Source organism: Myotis lucifugus, unplaced genomic scaffold (assembly GCF_000147115.1).
Source record: "Myotis lucifugus unplaced genomic scaffold, Myoluc2.0 scaffold_2139, whole genome shotgun sequence".
Lineage (NCBI taxonomy): Eukaryota > Metazoa > Chordata > Mammalia > Chiroptera > Vespertilionidae > Myotis > Myotis lucifugus.
The window spans coordinates 3,377-8,744 of record NW_005873187.1 but is presented as its reverse complement, the minus strand read 5'-3'; the positions used below and the strand labels follow the sequence as shown (position 1 = coordinate 8,744).

At 43.8% G+C, this 5,368-nt stretch overlaps 1 pseudogene; it reads right to left on the bottom strand.

Annotated features, from left to right (window-relative positions):
* Positions 1 to 3,799: 3,799 nt before the first annotated feature.
* On the bottom strand, positions 3,800 to 4,580 carry LOC102435825 (annotated as a pseudogene).
* Positions 4,581 to 5,368: the final 788 nt, after the last annotated feature.

Sequence of the window (5,368 nt, the reverse complement as noted above, 5' to 3'; positions counted from 1 at the left end):
CTCATAAGAACCAAACAGTCAACTTAAAGTGATCCTCTAAAACACACATAACGATAAAGATAAAGTAAGAGAGCCCTAGCAAGTTTGGGTGCACTCCCACCCGGCCCACCTCCAGCTCCCACCCGGCCCACCGCAGGCTCACTCAGCTCACAGGCTCACTCAGCTTGCAGGCAAACTCAGCTCGAAGGCTCACTCAGCTCGCAGGCATACTCAGCTCGCAGGCTCCCGCGTGGTATGATTAAATACTCGTGAGTTGATTACCCTCGGGGTGTGATTAAGTAATTAAGCTGAGGAGCCACTTGGAGCCGCCAGGTGCCCACCCTTGAGGTTTTCGCAGAACCAGCTGGGCCAGAGCCTCTGCTCCACCCCAGGGATGAAGCTGGCAGCCTGGGCTCCTTGCAGGTCCCCCACAGCCAGCCCCCCCCCCCTCCCCCGTGCTGCCAGGCTGCTGTGGCTTCCATGACCCAGGCGCCCTACCTCGCCTGAGCTCAATCCCTGTTGGCTGTGACGCTGTTGCCCCATTTTGCTTCCATTAAAAATGTCTGTGTATTTCCAGAAAAAAACAACATAAAGGGGAGGGAATAAAGGGGAAGTTATTGTATACAATCAAAGTTGTAGTCAGTGTAAAATGGACTTTTATATCTAGATGAAGTTTTATATAAGCTCCAGTAACCACACAGCAAAAAACCTACAATAGATTCACAAGAGAGGAGAAGGAAGATGCAAGGAAGAAAGAATTCTACCCAGAGTCTCAGAGGGTGGTGGCCCTTCTGATACCTTGATATAGGACTGTGATGCAATAAATTTCTGTTCTCTTAAAAACAAAAACAGAAAAATAAAATTTAAAAAGTGCAGATTCTAGCTCGGGTAGTCTGGAACAAGATCTAGATTCCACAGGATTTACACGTGTATGGCATGGGCCACAGCACACATGGCTGCCCAGCAAACGCAGGGGTAGGGAGTACCTCAGAGTTTCCCAAGAAGAGTTATCAGTCAGTTTAGAAGAGGCCCTGGCTTGCCAGCTTAGGGTTGCTGGGTTACACAGGAGCCCTCCTAAGCCAACTGCTCTGGAGGGCTTAGTTACTGAGGTGATTCATCAGGTGGTCAGATTGCATCCAAATGGTACAGGCGAGTCACTCCCTGATAAGGATTTCGCCCACCGCCAGCTCTTTCCTGCTCACGGTGGTCCATTGCTCTGCCATCTACAATCTCCCACATCCTCCAGGCTCAGGGTTCTGCAGCTGGTAAATGATACACCTGTTTTCAAAACTCAACAAACATTTCCTTTATCAACTGAAATAATCGAAGCTAGCAAATGATCTTTAACCGGAATCATCCCGCTTGGCCATTTTTGTTATCTAAGTCTCAGCAGGAAACTGCCAAATTCTGTTTTCCACACCTCGGTGTCAGAAGGTAGATGCCTAATTTGTATTTGACTAAATACAGTACACTGCCCTTCCCACCATGGTGCACAGAATAGGTATTCAGTAATATTTATTTAATTGGTTTACTTTTTTGATCATTTACCCTATGTAAATCAATACAAACTTAACAGAAAGGCTTTCCAGTTAAACATGGGATCCATTAAATTGGCTAATTTAGAAAATATGTGCAAAAAATAAATTATGCAAATAATTAGTTATGCAAAAAGTACAAAAAATAAATTATGCAAATAATTGGATTGCTTGCTTCCATTTCTAAACCTAGTTCTAAAAAATTGTTCAATTTGAAAGCAGCAGGGTTACTTTTTATTACCTTGTCAAGTTATTTTACTTAATACAACACATCTTACTGCTAAACAATTTCCATGGCAAAGAAATTAATGGTCTTAGACAAGACCAACCTCATGAAGCTAAGTTCATTCACATTCAATTCAGTCTAGTATCTTTGGAATTAATGCTCTAAAGATTATGTGAACTGCTCTCAGATATTTAAAATTAAGGCATTGGCCTTTTCTCCACAAAAGATATTCAGCATCTCTTCTAAAAAGTCTACGAAACTTTCCAAGCAACTACAGATGAGATGGTCTACGCTATTCTTGCCCATCTTCTGTAAATTTAGGAATAACAAGGAAAGACTCAAGTGAAATGCTAGATAAGATTGTTTTATTAGTTTTAGTGACTAAATCCTTAATCATGAATAGGAGCACAATTGTAAGAACTCCCAGAAAAAGTAATCTGACTCACCAAATATGCCCTCCACCATGAACAAAGCTAATTACATCGCAAAAAGGCAAATCCAAACTCTAAGCCTGTAACATGGCTGCTACTATTCTTCTTAACACTAGGATCAAGTTATTTGGGCCTGCTCTCCAAACAGTAACTTTTTAAAGGGAAATATTGCTTACTTGGTGCCTAGAAATGTAGACCGACAGTGAAATGTAGCTTGATTCCTGTGAACTTTCAGTGTAGGAAATTAATACATATGAAATGTTCTTATATGCCTTTGCACTATACATTTTCATTCTGTCCTTTGAACAATAGTATGAAGCAGATATTATCACTCCCATTCTACATATGATATGGCTCCAAGGGGCTCAATAACCCACTCAAGGGCACACTGCCATCATCACGATTGTCAGTATTTGAATGCATATCCAGGTGAACCTGAAACCTGAGCACTTCAACCTGAGGGTTAAAACAGGGACACTGGGTAGTACATGCTGAAATGTATGTCATCTGGGCTGATAATTTCTCTTACATTTGAACCTCTTTGTTAAAAGTGCTAGTTCCGATGACGTTCTGTCCATGAAGAGCATTTGTATACATGATCACATGATCCTTACTCCCACGTTGTAAAGGCCAGATAGAGAATTTCCTCCACTTTCCAGATGAGGTAAAGAGGTTAGATGGCTTGACCGAGGTCCTATGACTAGCATGTGGCCTGTCTTGGCCCAATCTGAGACCTCTAGCACACAGCCGTCATTGGACAAAGTCAGTCTTATTGGCCTGTTACAGTGGGGGAGACTGGGCATCAGAGGAACCCTGAGATGCCTCACCAAACAGATAGTTCAGAGACTGGGGTGGCGGGGGGAGGGGTGGGGCAGGTTCAGTGGAATTTACAGGAAAGCGTTTCAAAAGCTTGAGGCGAAAAGAGGGCAGAGGGTCAACATCAGGTCTGCACTGCAGGATGGACCCAGGGCCCTGTGTCCTGTCCTTGGAGACTAAAAGTTACGAAGGATGTAGACAGGTATGTCCAGAAACCCTTTACATGGAGCTCTGTATTTGGCCTGGGAGCCTAGCCTGCTTGTCTGTGTCAAAGTGACTTGGACCCTCCAAGTAGAGTAGATGTTTCCTTCTTACTGACGGTTTCAAACAGCAAGGCTTCTGACGGTCAATGCTTTTCCAGAATAGGGTTTCTCAGAAAGAAAGCAGAGGGGATTCTTTGACACATGATGACATCAGTGTGTCTGTGGGAGAAATGTGGTTTCCTATTCGCCTCCTATTCTCTGCGGTTTCACCCTGAGGAATGGCAGAGCAGAATTTACGTTTCCAGTCGGAGGTACTTTACCTGAATAGGCCCCGTCACGATTAGAGACATTCAACGTATTTTATTATTTACACAAAAGTCCGAATTTCAAACATTCTTACATTTCACAGCAGATTTTTATTGTTGTTGTTAATCCTCACCCGAGGATATTTTTCCATTGATTTTTCCGAGTGTGGAAGGGAGGGGGGGAAAACGAGAAAGAAACATTGATGTGAGAGAGACACAGCAGATTGGCTGCCTCCCAGAAAGCACCCTGACCAGGGCAGAGGATCAAGCCTGCAACCGAGGTACGCGCTCTTGACTGGAATCAAACCCTGGACCTTTCAGTCTGCGAGCCAACACTCTATCCATTGAGCAAAACTGGCTAGGGCACATAACAGATTTTTTAATGAGTATTTACATAAGCATCTCACTTTTATACATTTTATTTTATTTTAATTTAGAATCCAACTTTAATGAAGATTATATTCAGGCAAACTCCTGCATCCACCACTTGACAGAGAACAATGCTCCAGGCTGCTCGCCGCCCTCCGTGGGCGGGAAGCTGGCTCTACCCTCGTCAGGGGAGGCGTCAGGCCAGCACCCCGGCTGGGACTTCTCACCCCCCGATGCTGACGGCTCTGCTCCCGTGTGTGCAGCTATGATCCAGAGGATGTCTGTGTTGAATACAGAAGTTGCCACGACACTGGTCACAAGCCACTGGCAGCATCTCTTTCTTCTTACACCCCTTTTTCGAGCGCCGGAAGGTAAAAACCTTCTCCTTCTTCCCAGGACGGCATCTACAATCTCTATCCATGTGCTCACCAACCACCACATCCGGTATCTCTCCCTTCTTTACTGGGATTGGGCGGTTACAAAGCGGGCACACTGGGACCTGAACATCTTTCTTGTATGCAAAGGGACATTTATGTGCAACGTAGGTAAAATGATCTTTACAGAACTCTTGCTCACATACATCACATTTCAATGGAAGAAAATCTAGCTGCTTGCAGGTCTTTTCTGAACAATGCTTCCCCAAGTCAGGGAACTCCATCAGGAGAAAGTGTCCCGAACACAGAGGGCAGAGTGTAGCAGCTCCTGGCTCTCTCGAAGGCCGGCGCAGCCGGGGGACTGGGTGGTCCTCTTCCGCGGCCCAAGGCCGAAACGAGGAAAACTGGGCCCGAGAAGCGACCGCGGTCCGCCCGAGCCCGGGAGAGAGAGCGGCATTCAACTTTTATACATTTTAAAGTGTTCTTCTGTATAAGATTTAGTTTTTTAAAAAAAATAAAGGTTAAGCACCTAATGATGTTTAAAGACCTCTGGTTTAGTCCAACCCTCACATTTCATAGAGAAGAAATTAACAACAAAAGCAACAACCATTACCATTATTTTTATTAGAAGCAACTGAGGCATAGAGTGATTGACTCATCTCAGGTTCCTGGTAACTAGACAGGATTGGAAATGTTTGTATTTAATTGAATTGTTGAAGCTTGAAAACAATGACCTGTGCCTGTGAAGCTGGCCCTAGGATAGATCTCTCCCTCCTGGTCTCTGCTGTCCTCCTTATCACCTTGTTTGCCGATGTCAGCAGATTCTGTATACCAGGACTGTAAAAGCATAAACGCTGTCATCCACATACTTTATCAGAAAGCTCTAGAAATGAGCATTTTGATATTCCTCAAGACAAATCTCTAGTCTATTCATCAAAATTAATGCTATCAAAATGTAACTGCTGAGACAAAAACTAATGAGTTAAATAATGAGTAAAAGTTCCATTTAAATCTACAGGGAAAACATTTTCTCAAACACTTATCACAAGGAGGAAGCAGAAAGCTTTATTGGTCCTTAAAAAATGCCACATATTTAAAAATAAAATGACTGGAAATGCAGGATGTTCAAG